The sequence below is a fragment of the Callospermophilus lateralis genome, chromosome 13, assembly GCF_048772815.1.
Source record: "Callospermophilus lateralis isolate mCalLat2 chromosome 13, mCalLat2.hap1, whole genome shotgun sequence".
Taxonomy (NCBI): Eukaryota; Metazoa; Chordata; class Mammalia; order Rodentia; family Sciuridae; genus Callospermophilus; species Callospermophilus lateralis.
In genome coordinates this window covers 59,101,266-59,122,639 of record NC_135317.1, presented here as the reverse complement: position 1 = coordinate 59,122,639, position 21,374 = coordinate 59,101,266, and the positions used below count along the sequence as shown (strand labels likewise).

Sequence of the window (21,374 nt, the reverse complement as noted above, 5' to 3'; positions counted from 1 at the left end):
TCTTCAACAAAGTGTGCTGGGAAAACTGGGTATTCCCATGTAGAAGACTTAAACTAGATTCCTACCTCTCAACATATACAAGAATTAACTTAAAATCAAAGACTTTAATGTAAAAAAGGCCTTTTTCCCCCCTCATTATTTTCCATTAGAGTAAGCTAATGAAACTACTAAGGGAAAACACAGATGAAACACCTCAAGATACTGGTACAGGCAACCATTTCCTAAATGGGATCCCAACAGCTCAGGAAACAGCAGCAAGAATTTACAAAAGGGGGAAAAGGTATGATAGTGCACACTTATAATCCCAGCTATTCAGGAGGTTGAGACAGAAAGATTATAAATTCCAGGTCAGACTGGGCAATTAAGTGAGGCCCTGTCTCAAAGTAAATTTTTTTTTTAAAAAAGGGGCTGGGGGTGCAGCTCAGCAGCATAGATGAAGCCCTGAATTCAATCCCTAGTATTGTTTAAAAATAAAGTGAGAGAGACTACCTCAAATTAAGAAGCTTCTACCCAGCAAAGGAAACAATTAACAGAGTGAAGAGACAGCCTACAGAATGCAGAGAATCTCTGCCAGCTATTCATCTGACAAAGGATTAATATCCAAAATATATAAAGAAAATTTAACACCAAAAGAACAAGCACTTTAATCAAATAAATGAGCAAATGAATTAAACACTTCTTTAAAGAACAAATAATGGAGGCTGTGACTGTGGCTCAGTGACAGAGCACTTGCCTAGCACATGTGAGGCACTGGGTTCAATCCTCAACACCTCAATCAATCAATCAATCAATTAAAGATTTTTTAAAAAGAAGAAATAATAGCAAATAATTTTATTTTAAAAATGCCCAACAACAGGGAAATGCAAATCAAAACAACGCTGAGATGCACTCTCACCCCAGTCAGAATAGCTATTATCAAGAAAACAAAAAATAGCAAAAGCGGGGCTGGGGATATAGCTCAGTTGGTAGAGTGCTTACCTTGAATGCCCAAGGCCCTGGGTTTGATCCTCAGTGCCACAAAAATAAAAATAACAACAACAATAATGCTGGAGAGGATGCAGAGAAAAAGGGATTCTTCTACACTGTTGGTGAGAATGTAAACTAGTATAGCTACTATTGAATCAGTATGATGGTTTCTCAAAAAACTAAAATTACAACTACGATATGATCCAGCTATACCACCTTCTGGGTATATATACCTACAGGAATCAAAGTCCATGTACAATATAGACACATGCACATCCATATTTATCCTGGCACTATTCACAATAGACAAGTTACGGAATCAGCCTACATGGCATCTACACAATGGAGTATTATTCAGTGATAAATAATGCAATCATGCCTTCACAGGAAAAAAAAAATTAATGGAGATCATCATGTTAAGCAAAATAAGTCAAACTCAGAAAAGACAAGTTTAGCATATTTTCTATCACATATGGAAAAGGGGTAGGGGGCACGAAAGGAGAAAATGACTGTTAGGAAAGGGGAAAGAACAGAGTTAAGAGTGGATGCGATCAAAGCATATTATATGCATGTAGAACAATGCCAAAAAAAAAACCCTCATTTTGTTCAATTTATAGGGGATAATAATTGTAATTTTAAAAAATAACTAAAACTTACTTCTTTTTTATTTTTTTAAATGCTCCTTTTGGGTAGATTATTCATAATCACCAAAACAGAACTTTCTCACAAAAACCTAGAAAACAAATCTAGCCAGGCATGGCAATGCATCCTATAATCCCAGCAACTCAGAAGGCTGAAGCAATCATCACAAATTCAAGTCCACCTTCAGCAACTTAGTGAGACCCTGCCTCAAAAAATTTAAACAAAGGACCAGGGATGAAGCTCACTTGGTAAAGCACCTCTGGGTTCAATCCCCAGTACCCAAAACAAAAACAACAACAAAAAAAAAACCTAAAATTAATCCACTAAAACTGCCATATTTTAATAAATCAGTTGATAAGCACTGATAGTCTAGTTAGTTATTATGTAGTTCATTCAAAAATCACAAAACTAGCACTTTTCACACTAATCCAATAAAATAACTAAGCAAACACTAGGGTCCTGAGTAATGCAGCTGAGCAACATGCACACAGACCTAAGAGGTCTCCTTCACAACAGCTCACCTGTTCCTTGGCAGAATGGAACAGTGTTTCTTATAAGTTGGACACTAAATAATAATTTTAAACGGCAGAGACCACAAACAATGAAAATGTAAAAGGGAGACTTCAGCAGACTATAGACAGCAGCACAATTTTAGAAGCTGAAAAACAGACGGATTAATGGTAACTGATTTGGTAGGCTAGAGAAACAAAAGCTGTCTAGCAGAGTTATAGAGTGTGGGTACAAAGAGAAATACCTAGGAAAACTGAAGAATCAATAATGGGGACTAAAAAGAACTAGTTGAATTCACTATATAAAAAAGGAGTCATTCATCAAACTCCCAGATACCCTAACCCTAACCCTAACCCAAGCAATCTAACCAGACCCTGAGTCTTACACTCTGGAGAGTATGAATTAAAGACACTGTAAATAAAGTCATCTTGTATGATGAGAATTGAGTGAAAGTTTAAGCCACTATATGGTAACTATCAGTTATCCACCACCCTAACTCATCCACAAGAAGCCTGGCAGTAGTCAGGTTTATTTTCTCAGGAGGAAAACCCCTCAAACAGAAAAAACAGCTAAACTTTTTTTTTTTTAAAAAAGGACCTGAGGGTCTCTCAAAGCCAGAATCACAAGGAAAAACTATTCAAAAAGGAATATCATTCTATAAGTCCTGCTGATTAAAACAGACCTTGTAATTCATTTTTAAAGGAAAATAAAGGATTAGGGGTATAGACTACCTGCTTAGCATGCAGCAAGGTACTGGGTTCAATCCCTCAACCCCCCAAAAATCTTAAATCTGAGTAGACAGACAAGGAACACCCAACATTTGAGGGGAAAAAAGGTAGGAACCAGAAGAAAGGTGTGGGGGATGAGACATGGACACAGATAATGCAGGGATCAGAAAAACTTTCAGAATATACATAATTAATATCCTCAAAGGAAAAGACATGCATCTGTAAAAGGACATTTTTAAAAGCTTTTAAATTAAAAAAAAAAAAGACAGTAAAACTTTTAAGACTGATAAAGGAGTCGGAAAATAAGAAACAAATACAGGACAAAATGAAAAAGATTTAAAAAATAAGAGTCCATTAGCAAAGAAATAACAACTTTCAAAGCATTGAAGGGCATATGTTTGCAGATTAAAGGGGTCCTTCAAGTAGGCTGGGGACATAGCTCAGTTGGTAGAGTACTTGCCTCGCATGCATAATGCCCTGGATTCAACCCTCAGCACCACCAAAAAAAAGGGGGGGGGGTCCATCAAGAGACGAATATAATGAATTTTTTACTAAGACACATAACTATAAAGATTCAGATCCCCAAAATAGAGAAAATCCTAAAGGTTCAAGAAAGAAAGAAAAGAGAGAGAGAGAGAGAGGAGAGAAGAGAAGAGAAGAGAAGACAAGAGAAGAGAAGAGAAGAAAAGAGAAGAGAAGAAGAATGAAAGGAAAGAAAGAAAGAAAAAACAGGCTTTTTACAAAGGATTAAAAAATCAGACTAGGGCTGGGGTTGTGGCTCAGCAGTAGCGCGCTTGCCTACAATGCGTGAGGCACTGGGTTCGATTCTCAGCATGGCATACAAATAAATAAAAATAAAGGTCCATCAACAAATAAAAAATATTTTTTAAAAAATCAGACTATATCCGATTTTTTTGCAGAAATTCTGGTAGAAGACATTAATTAGCATAATGCCTTGAAAATTCTAGGGGAAAATAACTTCCAAATCTTGACTTCTGAACATAGTCAATTACCTACCCAGAGTATGCTCTAATAAAGATACTCTTAAATATTCTGGCTGTAATCCCAGTGACTCAGGAGGCTGGGGCAGGAGGATTAGGAGTTCAAAGCCAGCCTCAGCAACTTTGGCAAAATCCTGTCTCTAAATAAAATATAAAAAAGGGCTGGGGATGTGGCTCAGTGGTTGAATGCCCCTGGGTTCAATCAGAAGGGAGGGAAAGGAAAGGAGAGATGAGTGGTGGTGACTGGAGGAAAGGGGAGGAGAGGGGAGGGGAAGAGAAGGGAGGAGAGGAGAAGAGTGGGGAGGGGAAGAGAAGGGAGGAGAGGGGAGAGGAGAAGAGAAGAGGAGGGAAGGGGAGGGGAGAAGGAAAGAAAGGAAGCAATCAGCCCCACTCAAACAGAAGGTTATTAGTATTAAAGAAAAATAAAAGCTAAAAATGAAACTGAAAGATTATTTGATGTGTGTGACTAAACTGAAAGGAGTGTTAACCTGCAGTATCAGAGTTTAAAACTGAATAGTTCATGAATGAATGAAATCAAATGACCACAAAGATTCATTAACTTTAGACACAACAAAAACAGTCTCCAAATGTAATCATATTATATAGGATGGCTCAGATATGAATTTTGTATGATCATAATAATGAAAGCCTTAGCAAAAACTTGTTATATAACCATATCTAGAAGATGAAAAGAAAAGTATGCCTCATGGAGTGGGGGCAATGTCAAAAAACCAAATTGCTATTGTCCATCATGGGACATCAAAAAAGATCTAAAATTGAAACAAGTTAAAAGATGTTAGTTTTCACATCTGATCTATAAATACTACAGAAGGACAAGTAAAAGCTGGCAATGGCTCCTCTGGAAAGTAGAATTCTAGAAGAGAAAAGAATAACTCAAAGAACCATTTTTTTTTTTTTAAAGTAAACCTTGTAGAACCATTTCACTTTATATCACATACATGTATACTACCCTAATAAAAATTTAAAATCATAGTAGAGGATAGGAAAGGTAGCAGAATACAACAGTTACGAATAGGGCATTAAGTAAAAATGTGGATGTGTAACTGATGTGATTCTGCAATCTGTATTTGGGGTAAAAATGGGAGTTCATAATCCACTTGAATCTAATTTATGTAATATGAGATGTCAAGAGCTTTGTAATATTTTGAACAATCAATTAAAAAAAATTTAAAATCATTCTTTAGAATATTTCACTAGAAAACATTCACAGTTCACAAAATAGAAGATTGTGATCAATAAAAAAAGATACTGCATAAAAAATACAAGTGTACACACTAAGAGTAGTTTGCTCTGGAGTAGCAGGATTATTATTTTCATTTTCTTAGGTAATTCTCATTTTGTAATTTTAAGAAAGTAATTTTAAGAAGAAACAGAAGGCTAATAGATCTCAAAGACCAAAGAATTAAAATATTGATTCTGGTCCCAATAAGTCATTCAGGACCCACTGCAAAGTTATAATTAATTTGCAAGCTCTATAATTACTATAAAAACATTGGGTATACAAGAAACAAAACAATAGTAAGATTCCCAGATCAGAAGATATTCTGTTTTTCAAGTATACTTAAATTTTTAAAATATTATGTCAGTACTCAAAAAGTTTCAGATTTTGTAGCACTGAAGATTTGGATTATGTGCCTATAGTCCCAGCCAGTCAGGATGCTGAGCCAGGGTTGCTTGGGCCCAGGAGTTTGATGGCAGACTGGGCAACAAACATTAGGGATGATCAACCAACCAGTAAAGTATATGCAAATATTCCAAAATCTGAAAACCTCCAAATCTGACATACCTCTGGTCCCATACATTTTCAATAAGAAATACCCAACCTGTACCAAGAATACTTGGCTCAGACAACTGATTGCTTCTTCAAAACTCTGGGTGGAGAGATCACTTTCTAAACTTAAAAATAACCAAAGAAATGAAAAAAAGAAAACAGCTTAATACTTCCCTACATTCAAAAAAGAACTAAAATTAAAAAGAAAAAAGTATCAGGTAAAGGGAAATATTTATCCTAATGGTGACAATGTAAAAGATAACACTAAAACTGGACCTAGTACAACCACTTGTAACTACAAAAGTTGTATTTGGTCCACATACAAATGCTTAAGAAAAAAAAATACTGGAATGTTTATTACATTATAATATTCAAAAATTGCAACTAACTCAAGTGTTTACTCATCAAACTTAGAATTCATACAATGGAATAAAATCAACAATATGGATGGAATGCCACAAACTTGATGTTAACTCAGAGAAGCAGATCCAGAATATACACACAGTGTTCCATTCATATAAGTACAAAAACAGGCAAAACTAACCCAAACTACTGCAATTCAGAAGGCGTTATTCTAGTGAGACTATGAATGGAAGAAGAGGGCATGAGGGGAACTGCTTCTGAATGTTTCATCTGAGGTGCTAGTTACATGGGTATATTGAGATTTCAAGCTTTTTTAAAAAAGAGTGGTCAATAAGCACATTAAAAAAATGTTCAACATCATTAGGCATTAGAGAAATGAAAATCAAAAACTACAGTGAGGGGACTGGATACAGTGCTTAGCAGGTATGAGACCTTTGTTTTCATGTGTAGCACATGCACGTGTACGCACACACAAAATTTTTAAACAAAATACAATGAGATACTACTTCACACTCAGGAGGCTGACAAGACAAGACACACACATACACACATACACACACACAGTAACAAAGCACTGGTGAAGATGTAGAGAAATTGAAACTTCATAAATTGCTGGTGGGAATGTAAAATGGCATAGGCAAAGGGGAAACCAGTTGGCTGGTCCTCAATCAACTAAAAATTACTCTGTAAACTAACAATTCCAAGTTAATGTCAAAAGAAACTGAAAACAGGTTCTCAAACACTCATATATAAATTTTGAAAGCCGCTCAATTCACAATACTCAAATAGTGAAAACAACCCAAAATGTCCATCAAAAAACGAATGAATGATCAACATGTAAGACATTTCATTATGGATATTACTGAGCCATAAAAATGAATGAGGTGGGCTGGGGTAGTGGCTCAGTGGTAGAGCACTTGCCTAGCATCTGTGAAGTACTGGGTTCGATCCTCAGCACCACATAAAAATAAATAAACAAAGATATTGTGTTCCTCTACAGCTAAAAAATATTTAAAAAAAAAAAAAAAAAGAATGAGGACTGGGGTTGTGGCTCAACAGCAGAGCGCTCGCCTAGATGTGTGAGGCCCTGGGTTCTATCCTCAGCACCACATTTAAAATAAAAAAATAAAAAAAAAATTTAAACAAAGGTATTGGGTCCAACTACAACTAAAAAATAAAATTAAAAAAAAATGAATGAGGTACTTAGGCTTGCTATGAAAAGGATGAATCTTGAAAATCTCAAACACAATTCACAAATTGTACAATTTCATTTATATGAAATGTCCAGAACACACAAAACTATAGAGACAGAAAGTAAATTAGAAGTTGTCAGGTACTGATGGCAAAGAAGGAGTAAAAAGTTGACTATTTGGACTGGGAATGTGAAACCCTGGATTTGATCCCAGCACTGAAGGAAAAAAAAAGAAGAAAAAGCAAGCTGATTTTTTAATGGGTAAGGATTCCATTGAGGATGATGAAAAAGTTCAGATACTACTGCACAACACCGTGAAAACACTTAGTAACACTTTATTGTAAACTTTTAAAATTACTACCATGGTAAATTTTCTGTTATCTGTACTCGATTTGGTATCACATATACTAAAATTGGGACGATACAGAACAGATTAACATGGCCCCTGCACAAGGATGACATGTAAAGTCACGAAGTTTTCCACATTTTTAATGGGAAAGACAGTAGAATGAATTGGACATAACTTTCCTATATTCATATGAGTACACAACTAGTGTAACTCCACATCATGTACAACCACAAGAATGGAAGTTATACTCCATGTATGTATGATATGTCAAAATACATTCTACTCTCATGTATAACTAAAAAGAACAAATTAAAAAAAAAAAAAAAAACCTTTTTTCTGTTATCTGTACTTTACCAAAATTCAAAACTAAAAAGAAAATGCCTAATGCTGGCCAGAATATATACCTTTTCCATATATCACTAACTTCCACATAAACTGAAATTAATCCATTTTGCCAAATATTTAGGCAATAAACATTAAACAATTCATATCTTTGCTCACAATAAAACACAAAAAATTTTAGATATAAAGCTCATTAAAATATTTAACAGTGGGTTAGTGGTAGATTTCAGTGGTGGTGCATACATACTCAATACCCAACATCAAAATAATTAATTAAGGGGCTGGGATTGTGGCTCAGTGGTAGAGTGCTCACTTAGCATGCAAGAGGCACTGGGTTTGATCCTCAGCACCACATAAAAATAAAATATTGTGTCCACCTAAAACTAAAAAATATACATATATATTTAAAAAAATAATAATTAGAGGCTGGGATTATGGCTCAGGGGTAGAGCCCTCACCTTGCCTGGGTTCGATTCTCAGCACCACATACAAATAAATAAATAAATTTTTAAAAATTTAATTAAAATAAAGTAGTTATAATAGAAAAAAGAAACATAAAAGCCAAACTATCAGGAATGAGTAAGTAAATCACAATTCATTAATAAAATTAATAATGCCAACACTAAAAATGTCAAACTACAGAAGGCAAACACTTGGAAATGTTTACATTAAGAAGCAGGCATGGGGCCTGGGGTTGTAGCTCAGTGGTAGAGCACTTGCCTAGCATGTGTGAGGCACTGGGTTCAATTCTCAGCACCACGTAAAAATAAATAAAACAAAGGTATTGTGTCCACTTACAATTAAAAAAATTATTTTTTAAAAAAAGAAGTATGGAAAAAGCAAATTACAAATTCTATAAACACAAGTCAAACTATGCATCCAAAAAAAAACTCAAAGTATGTTCAATATGGTTCTGGCATGGGCACTTATTTTCTTTCCACTTTGTGTTCCTTGAAAAAAAACAAACTCATTTTTATCTCAGGGTCTTTAGAACTGCTAACATCGTCCATCTGGAGTACTCTTACCCCTGCTCTCCACATGAATGCCCCTCATATTCTGGATTAACTCAAACATCACTTTCTTAGAAAGGCCTTCCCTAATCACCCCAACCAAGTCAGGCCCTGCCCCCGTTGCCCACCTTATCCCACTATACATTTATCTTCTAAACACTTCAAACAACTTTTAAAAATCTTTTCCCCTTTCCCCTAAAAGAATTAAGACAATGTCTGTCTGTCTCTGTGTCTCTCTCTCTCTCTCTCACACACTCACACTCACACTCACACACACACACACACACCCTTACCTTGTTTATTTACATATCCCCAGGCCAGAGAATAGCGCTTGCTAGTAAAAATGTTTGTCAGGCTAAGCAATAAATACTTGATTAATTAACTTGTTCCTTCTACTTTCCCTTAGTAAATTTTCTGTCATAACCACATATTACTTTTATATTTTTAATTATAATATATAACTAGGTCAGTGGACAAATACCACTTTTTTGTTCATATTTTTATTAGTTGTTGATGAATATTTATTTATTTATTTATTTATATGTGGTGCTGAGAATAGAACCCAGTGCCTCACACATGTTAGGCAAGTGCTCTATCACTGAGCCACAAACCCAGCCCCGGCAAATACCACTTTTTGTGCCAAAGAAAACAGCTAAATTTGCTGAATATCCCCTAAGAACAAAGCAAGGATCTGGTTTTCAGCCATAACAACAACCAAAAAGAAAAAAACTTACTCATGAAAACTTCCAAATAAAGAAAAATGTTACAGAATAATTTGTAGCATATTTTATTAGATAGGAAAAAACAAAAGTTCTTCCTACTCTCACATACCACTCAATACTTGACACCAGATTTTCTCCTAGACACCAAGTGAGTGTCCTATAATTTAATTACTTCTGACATTATCTACCTCGATTGTCCCCAACCTCAGATGCTAATCCCAAGTCCCAAATTTAAAAAATGAACTTGTTTCTGGGCAACAAACTACTAAATCAGGATTCCCACACTCCCATCCTGGTATTTGGTTAATTTGTCAGTATAGCTCAAAGAGCTCAGAAAAACACTTTTACTTATGTTTACCCATTTATTACAAAGGATATCTTAAAGGATACAACTGGTCACATGAAGAGATCCTATGTAGGGCCAGGTCTGGAAGGGTCATGAATGCAAGAGCTTCCACATCCGTGGAGTTAGAGTACATCATCCTCGGGCACCAGTTTGTGCTTGTTCACCCACCTGGAATCTTTCCAAACCCTCCCCTTTTGGTCTCTTATGTAGGCACAACTGATTAAATCATCGGCTACTGGTAATCAGCTCAGCCTCATAGCTTCTCTTCTCCCTGAGGTGTGAAGTGAGGCTGAAAGTTCCAATCCCCTAATCATGGGCTGATACCCCTGGTGACCAGCTCCCCCTGCCATCAGTCATCTTTTTAGCACACAAAGAGACAACACCTTGGCAGTTCAAGAGTTTTTAAGTGCTCTGTGCCAGGAACCAGGGACAGAGATCAAATACATAGTTTTATTAGTTTAGTTTTTTAGGTTTTGTTGTTTTTGTTTGTTTGTTTTGGTAATAGGGATTGAATCTAGGGGGCATTTTACCAGAGTTACTATTTTTTATTTTTAGACATGAGTCTCCCTAAGTTGCTGAAGCAAAACTCAAACTTACCATCCTCCAATTCTCAGCCTTCCAAATTGCTGGGATTACAGGCATGGACCTCTTTACCTGGCTATCATTCTTATTACATGAAGCCTACCTATTCTTCTTATTATATTGCAATATCACAATTACCTACTTTTAGAAGCTTAGAGACCTGTCTCAAATTTCTAATTCCATAAAATACTTTCTCCAACATCAATCTTACCTCTATGCTACCACCACATACCAATTCTCCCCACCAAACAGAAATCTTGAGTATTATTTTTAAATAGTCACATCAAAGGCCTGAGAATTATTTTACAATTCATTGGAAACAATGATAACATTAACTAAAGCTGAGAACATTTTAAATAGATATAATTTTATTTTACTCATACAAGTTACCTTCAAATTAAAATATACTAGAAAAGCAGACGTAGTTTTACTACAGATCAATATAGAAAAGCAAACAGTCTATGATCTGTAGTAAAATGTAGTTTCACAAGTACATAATCATATATAGTACCCAAGTTTTAGAGATGCTCAAGTGGTAAAGTCTATACAAATACACCAAATTCAAAAGGAAAGAAAAAACCTAAAATCTGAAATACTTTTGGTCCTAAGCAATTCAAATAAAAAAATACTCAACCTGTGTTTACAACTATACATTACATTCATATATAAAAACTAAAGAGGAGAACTGGGAACTCAGTTTTTGGGGGTTTTGTTTGGTTTTGGTTTTGTTTTTTTGGAAGAGAAAACATTATTTTTATGATGAAACAGCTGGTTATGCTGTTTAATAATCAAAAATGATATCACCAATCAGAACTACAAAATTAATCTAAACATCCCTAGAAGGGATAATAAAACATTACTTATGTTTTTTGGAATACTGTTCCAAATTTACTAATGATTGGGAGAACTGGGCCCATCCACTAAATTGAGGTTGAATAACCCTCAGCAGTTTGAGCCAAAACTTCAGCTGGCTTCAGGCCAACAATAGCAACCTTGGGCAAAAAGAACAGGACATTTCCATCTCTCAACCTAGAGCTAGATGAAATATAGTAGTTTACTAACAACTGTGGCATCAATTCTAAAACTGAATTTAAGTTTGAGTCATAAAATAACAAGAAAATAAGCAAATGAACATTGAAACCCTTGTTCATTACCCTTCCATCCAGGCTCACCAATGTCATCTAGATAACACACACACACACACACACACACACACACACACACACTCGCGCGTGCAAAAACAAAACAAAAAAAACTTCTAATACAGCTTGTAGGTCGAGCCTAAATAGAACCTGGAGTTATAATTCTGTCTCAGGATTCAGATTCATTATCTCCTACATAAAGGTCAGCATATACCCAATTAAAAGCACCCATTGCAGATTCTTTTATCTGCAATATTAAAATAGGCATTCACAGCCTGCGAATGTAGTTCAGTAATAGAACACTTGCCTAGTATGCTAAAGGCTAGCCACACAGTGCTAAGTGGGCAATGGTCACTGACAATTAGTTTCTTCTCTAAGCTCTAGACATAAAAGGTCACATGTAGAATCCATATATGCAATCCCAACACACTAGCCCATAGTAAGATTAGTAATCAGGCCAGGTACTGTGGAACATACCTATAATCCCAGTGGCTCAGGAGGCTGAGGCAGGAAGATCAGGAGTTCAAAGCCAGCCTCAGCAAAAGCAAGGCACTAAGCAACTCAATAAGACCCTGTCTCCCTGAATGCCCCGGAGTTCAATCCCCAGTACCATTCCCCCAGCACCCAAAAAGATCAGAATCAGCCAGCTAAGTAACTTTTACTATTAATGCTTCTACGGGTTATTAGAATTCATATTCTACCACACCATATGGGTAGGTCATGTTTGATGCTCCCACCTAAATGTTAGAAGGCCTTGAAAGTCTCTACCATTCCCAAAATAGTTAGATAATATTCAATTAATTTTTAACACAAATGTTCTGCTACAACCAACTTATGATGAATTCTGGGCAAAAAAACAAGAAAGGCAAAAGTAACATTTTTAATTTCTTCATAAACTGTCAAATACTCTTACAGGGAAATTCCCTTAAAAAGAAAAGGTATCAGAAACATTCCCAGGCGATAAGTTGATGTAACTAGAATGAGCAGAAAAACATTTATCCTGGAAGCAAAGGAACATAATTTCAGGAACTAGGAGGGAGATTTCAACTACAGACTAACGTGCTCCTAATCCCCAAACAGATTGTTTAGCAGCTGTTACCCTTGCCAAGGTCTCCATTTTCATCCAAACATTCCCCTAAAGGGAAATGACAACTCCCTTAAAAGCAATCAGCCCTACTAACAATCAAATTTTCCAATAACTGAAGAAAAAGAAAAAGCGAACCATAGGCCAATATCCCTAAAAAATAATAAAACAACATCCCCACCAGCAGCTCTTTATATGAATGGTTTACCCATCTCTCTTAAAAATTATATACAAAATAAATAACCCATGGGGACTTCTTTAAATCATGCAGTTGCCAATTTGGGGTTCCTTTCTCTTCATCTCTCCTTCCAAGACAGTATAGCACAGAAATGAGGAAGATAATCACCTCTCTGTTCCTACCATCACTTCTGCTTCATCATTCATCTTAGACAACTAGATAGGACTTTCTCCATTCATTCCACAAATGTTTCTTGAGTAACTATTAAATGTCAGACATTAATCTCTAGTTTTCCTCTGAAATACAGATGAACTCTCCATGATCTCTCTACAAAAATTCAACTTAGGGGGCTGGGGTTGTAGCTCAGTGGTAGAGCGCTTGCCTAGCATGTGTGAGGCACTGGGTTCAATTCTCAGCATGGCATATAAACAAATAAAATAAAGGTATATTGACAACTAAAAAAATATTTTAAAAAAATTCAACTTAGGAAGTTTATATTCTACCTACAACAATGAAATGAAAAAGAAGAAAGTCACCTATGTGCCTTAGCTACCTTCATCCCAATAACTATCAAGAATTAAAAAAAAAAAAAACAAAAAAAACAAGAAATCTATCCCTTCTATCCTTATGATAGAGTACATTTCACTACCTGGCAGGTAGAAGAACATAAGCCAGAGTTTAGAGGAGTTTGGTGGTATCAGTGAAAAGATAGAAGGCCTGTATCATTTGCGTACAAGTTCTAAGACCCTACAATGGCTTACCTTCAACTCCTGAGATACTCAACCTACATCATTTTGTGTCTCAAAGCAGTATTTCTCAAGTTCTTGAGATCAGTGATAAACACACTGTATATACTCCAAACAAGTAAGTGCACAAAAATACACAAGAACTGAGTTTCATGACACTTGTCATTACACCATGTGCAATATGTTTAATATTTTCTATCACTCATTTTTTATGTTAAAAACCCAAAGTCTGAAAAATCCCACTCAAAAATACTCCCATTTTCCCCCTTTGTGACCCACTCCCTAAGTCCTATTTTGGGGACAGGAAAAGAAATGATAACTATTAGAGAGAAGGCCCATCAGAACCTTAGGACTAAGGAGAATGCTTGTTTACCAAATCAGATAAGGGAGAAAAGAGGAGCAACATCAAAGGAAAGGGGGAATCTTCCACCATAGGCATCCCATTTTGAAACTCTAAATGGATGATCCCAGAGAAAGTTTTTTTAAGACATATCTACCGGGTGAATTTTGTAGTTCTAGTGTTTTGTCTAGTAAATTACAGCCATCAAAAATATCTTGAGATAATTAAATATACCATAAGAAATTGCCAATAACTAATAGGTTTTCACCTCCAAAGCAATAATTTTATACAGTTTAATCAGCAGTATAATACATACTTTAAGGATATGATGCTTTAAATGGCCTGAATAATACTCACTTGAGAACTTAACCTTTATTATGACACAATTTCCACAGACAGGTAGGTATATGCTAATCTCCTACTAAACAACTGATCAGAAAGCTGGTACTATACTAAACTGTGATGTGATCTAGGATCTCTGAATGCATTTTTCAATGTAATCATTACTGATTTCTCCTCTTAAACATCAAAAAAAAAAATCCTAGGTTCCTAATAAGTCCACAAATTTTCCATTTAACTAGGAATACTTGATTCATTCTTATTCCCTCACAACTACCAAAACTGGAGCTCAATCTCTACTATTTCCAGCAGCCCTATCTTATTTTCCAGGGGTTTGTTCACTTCACACCAACAGATCATAAGCTCCTTAATCGGACAATCTTTTTCAATCTTTGAAAACCCACTTCCTTGCAGTCATGTACTATCAGACAATAAGTCTTGAATTAAAACAAACCTCTGGAAAATTCTTACCCCATTTCAACTGGTCTATAATCTTTTAATATAGGATTAATAATATTACCTTCCTGTTACCAAATTCTAGAACCTTGGTGTGTGATCCCTCATACCAACCACTCTCACCTTTCTGATTCAGTATAGTCATGGAGAATTCCATCTTTAATACCCATCTCTTAATCAAACCATTCAGATTATTTTACATATAAACCATGAGGGTCCTGTCAAAATTCTTTACTGGCTTTTCCTAAATTATACATATACAAATTCAAACTTTCCTACATCCCCGCTTGAACACACCTTAGCACTCACTCACTATTGACCTCAGCTCACAATTTCAGTTTTACTTAATTAAGACACACACTCTGATGTATCCAGGTCCCCCCTCCTCTCAAAGCTCTAACTGTCCTTAGAAACAGGACAATTTACTTTCAAAAGGAAGGAACCATTCAAAACTCAGTCCACAATTTCAGTTTCACTTAATTCAGACACACTCTGATATATCCACACACACCCCACCCAAAGCTCTAAAAGTCCTTAGAAACGGGACAATTTAAAACTGGTAAATTGTATAAATCACATTAAAATATTTAAATAACAACAAAATGCCCTAGACTTAGTAATTTATATATATTAATTTACTGTTCATAGACCAAAAGGTTGAGAGTCCAAGGTTGAGTGCAGGTAGACTGTATCTTATGAGGGCTTGTTCTTCATAGATGATGCCTTCTATGCATCCTTACATGGCAGGAAGGGGAAAAAACTAACAACCTCCTTTAAGCCTCGTCCTCCTTTAGACCTCTTTTTTTTAAAAACTGAGGATTAAACACAGGGGTACTTTACCACTGAGCTACATTCCTAGCCCTTTTTATTTTTTATTTTGAGACAGGTTCTCACTAAGTTGCTGAGGATAGCTTTGAACTTGTGGTCTTCCTACCTCAGCCTTTAGAGTTACTGGGATTACAGGTATGCAGCACCACATCCAGCTCAGGCCTTCTTATAAGTACATTCCATTCGTGGTGCCCTACACTTCACCAAGGTTCCACCTCTATTATCATCATAACCTTGGGGGTTACAATTCAATATAAAGAAGCTGGGGGTGAGGTACATATTCAAACCACAGCATTATGGCAGAATGGCATTACTCACAAGCTTTAAGGATGCAAGGAGAGCTTACTTGAGCTGTGGGACCACAGCAATTCATTAACTTGAGAAAATAACTCAAAGTATAGATTTCAAAAGGAGAAAGCAGAGACAGAAAGGGGGAGGGGGTAATGTTTATCAAAAGAAAGCATTCACCATGTATACACCCAGGTGACAGAAGCTTCTCTGAATGAAGCACAAAAACATCCAAATTAAAAACTTCACAAGTACTTTATTATTACAGCTAAGTCTATATATGTTAAAAGCTTAAAAAAAAAAAAAAAAAAAAAAAGCAGCACCAAACTTTTAAGGCACAGAGTCCTTACTAAGGATTTAAGAGATCGCTTAAGAGAAAAACATAAAGAGGGATTTTTTTGTATTTGTTTTTTAGATTTAGAGGTTTCTAATGTTAAGTAAATTTTTATTTTTTTTAATTGGTCTATAATTAATAAAGTACATTAGTTTCTTTGTTTTTCTAAATATTTTCCCTAACTTTTCTATTTGCCTTAATACTGGTGAAATACTTCCCCAAAAGCTCATATTTCAAGTTAATCCATTTATGTAGATTAGCTCACCTGTATTAACTTGATGAATGAGAAGTGAGGAAATAACTATCCAGTCTTTTTACCAAAGATTAAAGACCCATAATCTCACCAGTAAATTCAAAATACAATAATACCTCCACTAATAAATCTTAGACTGAAAATTTTAAGACAGGATCTCCCTATGCTACTGCAAGCACCACCACATCCAGCCAGAAACTTGAAACATTATAAAGGTTCATAATTTAGTGGAGGCTAGATGACCTCTCCTGCAGAATGAAAGGACACTCTGATTTCCTTAGCATCTGAACTCTATAGGAGATAAACCAAGATTAAGGTACTGAGAAACGTCCCAGGATCCTAATGCTTTTTTTGGTATTGGGGATTGAACTAAGGGGCACTCAACCACTAAGTCACATTCCCAGCCCCGTTTTTGTATTTTATGTAGAGACAGGATCTCACTGAGTTCCTTAGCATCTCGCTTTTGCTGAGGCTGGCTTTGAACTGGCAATCCTCCCCATCTTCCCCTCTCACCTCCCCAAGCCGCTTGGATAACCACAATGGCCCTGATGCTTTTGATTACATCCCAGGGTTGATTTTTCCCAGACCACAGTCTCACATGGTCTCTATCACTTCATCACCAAGTAAGTGGCAAAACCAATGAGTAATCCATTTAATGTAGTGGGATGTGAACTGGCTCCTCCCTTAGTTTGACTGACAGCTGATGGTAGATATGGAATACTTGAAATTCCATTATCTCTACAAACATAATTCCAGGCATCTCATACATAATCAATTCCTGAAAAGAATATGAAAGTGGAAGTATGTAAGAGCTGAGCAACAGGCTTATTTTTAAAATGGGTTTTCATTCCAAGAGTCAAAAGATATCTTTAGTTACCGATATCTTTAGTTACTTTAGTTAGGGAACAAATGCTTTATTTTAAAAACAAAGGTATAGTAATCACTTAACACAAGTAAATATAAAAGAGATAAAACTAATTTTCTTAATATCTCAAATTCTAGTTTTCTTGGCACATCTAAAACAGTATTTAGTATAAACAGAAGTGATTTTTTTTAAACACTGAGAGACTGCATGAAATAAGATAATGTTTTAACAATTTTCTTTTTAAAATTTCTTAAGATAGAGTTGAACTCCAGTCTTTTCTTCTTTCAAAAGAAACGAGTACTACAAGCAATATTTCTCAACAAGCACTATGGTCATTTCAATCTAAAAAAACACTAAGAGGGTAACCTTGAATTTCTTTCATCACAAAACTTCACCTGTTAGACATGCTTCTTGTATGGCTTAATTTTGCTATTGTTCTCCTTAGTTAAATATAATCGGGATCTGTTTCCAGCATTTCTTCCCTCACTTTAAAAAACTGCTCCTTCTCCACTCCTCATCTGTTGTTAATAATAGGTTCCTAATCTGACTGGAGAAGGGACAATAGTCCAAATAGGCTTTCTTACCAGGTTCCCCCCACCCAGGATTTTTCTCCCTGAAAATTACAGTAAACATTCTTTAACTCTCAATTTAAGAACCTGGAAGAATGAGATCTAGAGAAAATATGTGAAGAAAGACAGCAGAAATAAAAAAGAAAGCCAAGCAAAAATAAAGAGACAGAATAACTCCTATTCAACCAAAAGTTATCAGCTCTGTTCTGATCATCCCTGATGTCCTAGAGTTGCCACTGCACATTGACTATAAGCTATATAAATAGGATTTTTCATAAGCTAACCTGAGGTTCTGTGATCATCAACCAAAGAATCTTGTCTGAAACATAGACAATCACCTTTACAAACAGGGTCCAGGTACCATGAGGTGAATGCTATGGTTTGAACCTGTCCTGTAAAAGTCCTATGTTGAAACCTAGTCACCCTAGGTGATGGTAATAGGTCAGATCTTTGGAAGGTGATTAAGTTATAAGGCCTTCACACTCAATAATGGGATGAATTCTCTTAAATTGGGATGTGGAGAACTAGCTAAACTCATGCCTTCCACCATGTGAGGATGCAGCAATAAGGTGCCATCTAGATGCAGACAGCAGCACTCATCACAAATCTGCAGGTACCTTGATTTGGGACTTCCCAGACTCTAGAACTATGAAAAATAAATTTATTGTTAACTATTTTATGGTATTTTGTTGTAGCAGCAAGAACAGACTAAGACACTGAAGAATTGACAATTTTGGAATACTTAATTACTTTCATCTTTATACCAACTGTGTCATCATTAACATTTGATTTCTTCTATTTTTCTCTCATTTGTATAAGGCAATAGCCAAATAAAGTACTAGAAAATAAAGTACTAGAAAAGTACTGATGTTAGCAAAACTGAACTAAGTAGGCAAGTAATACCACCATGCAGAATTCAAATTATTGTCAGCTGTCATGAAATACTAAACAGAAAATGATATGATATTTAACATTAAATTAAATTAAATGATATTTAACAGCACAGATATACAGCATAAATAGTTCACAAAAGTAAAACCCTTTAATGAGAATTTTTGTACTCAGTTATTGGGAAGGAAATAAGTAAACCTTTTTCTGGCCTATCAGAAGAAATATTGTAAGAGCTAAAGCTTACAAAATAATAGAGAAAGACATTAGATTCAATATCACAAGCCTTAAATTGATATTACTTATAAATTTTGCACATGTTCTTTAAAAAGCTGAAACTCTAAATAGTTAAAGTTCTCATTGAAAACCTACTATCAGTAAAATATATATCAATCACCAAGGATTGAACTTAACCACTAAGTCACATTCCCAGCCCTTTTTTATATTTTATTTAGGGACAGGTTCTTACTAAATTGCTTAGGACCTTGCTAAATTACTGAAGCTGCCTTTGAACTTAAGATCCTCCTGAGTCGCTGGGATTACAGGCCTGCACCTCCATACTCAGCAGCAAGTATAAATTTGCATGAAAATATCACATACAAATTTATTTATTAATTTAGACATATGATATTTCAAATAACTACTGGTTACACAAAAAGAACTAAGGAGAGAGAGCTGGCCAGAAACTATAAATCTGTGAATCAGCAACACACCGATTGTCAAACTAAGAGCTGAATAACATTGGGAAAGTATGGGGAGGGGGAGAAGAGAATCAAAAGGTAGGAAAGGACTTGGAGATGCAGCCCGTAAGATAATGTGAGAACCATGAAAGCCTAAAACCACTTTAAAACAAAGTGATTTGAGTCCAAGATGATCAGCTGTACTGAGTGATGTTATGAAGCCAGTGAAAGCAAGATAAGACCTTCATTCTCAACTTTCCCTTGACTACCTTCTATTCATAGGAGAAGTTTACTGAATTTTTTTTCTTTTTTGCAGTATCAGTGATGGAACCCAGGGCCTCACACATACCAGGCAAACAGTTTACCACTTTATATTACCAGCCCAATGAGGTGATTTTCTATCTGTATTTAATATTTAGGAATTCCCTAACAAGTTTTTGGAAAAAGCCATTTACCTCTAGAGTTAAATGATTTTCTAAAATAGATCAGGTAAGAGCTAAGAAGTATCTCTTTTGACAAGGTGGGTATTAAACCCAATTTCAGATACTTCCCATAGGCACACAGAGCCCACTGAAGGGTGGAGAAGAGAGCCTAATTACCCCAGTTTTGAAGGGAAATGTGAAATGAAACCCACACTGCTTTGTCCCCATCCTATACAACTTATCAAAATAATTAAGAAAGCTAAAAAGCAGGAAAAAAAAAAAAAGTCAGTCACCTTATACACCCAAAAAGATGTGCCTTAACTGGGTAGTGACTACATCAACAGTTTAAGGAGCAGAAACACGTGAACCAGGCCTGCCTTCTCTTGAATCTGATCACAGCCACAATTATAATTCTAAGTGTATATCTGGTTAAAAGCTCAGCAAAGCCATAAGTCACAATTATTCTTAGATTTTAAGGTCAATGTCAAAGCACTCTCTGCTGTTGCTGGTTGTAGAGAAACGGACACTCCATATATTTACTGGCTGGCATGAAAACTGGCACAACACTTCTAGAAAGCTTCTTGGCAATATGATTCAAGAGCTTTTAAAAATTGTTTCTATTTCTTCAGAGATGTGATACTATCTCTGGAAATCTATCTTAAGGAATTAGTCTGCAATTAGGAGGGGGAAAAAAAACTTCAATTTCAGGAAAGCATTATTCATTATACAAAAATCACTCAAAACCATGTAAGCAGCCATTATAAAGAAAATAGGTAAGTTACAGTGAAATATGCAGCAACTAAAAAAAAATTCTGAGAAGATTTTTTAAAGCATGGAAAATCCAAAACATCAAATGAACGACGCAAAAATGCGCCAAATAAAATCAAATGTACAAATATAAAAGGAAAATTTTTTACTTAAAAGTTGATGCAAAGATATAAAGGTTGTGAAGGTTATAAAAAGCAAAGTGGAGGTGCTGGGGTTGTGGCTCAGTGGTAGAGCACTCAGCTAGCATGTGCGAGGCCCTGGGTTAGATCCTCGCACCACATAAAAAATAAATAAATAAAATAAAGGTATTATGTCCAACCTACAACTAAAAGATGAATATTAAAAAAAAAATCAAAATGACTATTGAGTAAATCTGGTTGGGCAAAATGGAAACACAAATTCAGATAGGTTCTCAAGGTAAATCTACCAGAACATTCAAGGTCTGACAAAGAGGATCAAAGAGGGAACCCACAAGGTTTCTTTTTTTTTCTTTTTTTGGTGGTACTGGGATTGCACTAATCCACTGAGCACATCCCCAGCCCTATTTTATATTTAATTTAGAGACAGGATTTCACTGAGTTGCTTAGCACCTCTCTTTTGCTGAGGCTAGCTTTGAACTCGTGATTCTCCTGCCTCAGCCTCCCAAGCC

The 21,374-nt window shown here is 35.6% G+C and overlaps 1 protein-coding gene and 1 non-coding gene across 5 annotated transcripts in view; one reads left to right on the top strand and one right to left on the bottom strand.

Moving 5' to 3' along the window:
• The window catches only part of Enah (ENAH actin regulator), a 141,989-nt gene that overhangs the window by 98,453 nt on the left and 22,162 nt on the right, over window positions 1–21,374 (bottom strand). The gene's annotated exons all lie outside the window — the stretch shown is intronic.
• On the top strand, window positions 7,578–7,684 carry LOC143379766 (U6 spliceosomal RNA). The gene has a single exon (XR_013088544.1). It is a non-coding gene; the product is annotated as a U6 spliceosomal RNA (small nuclear RNA).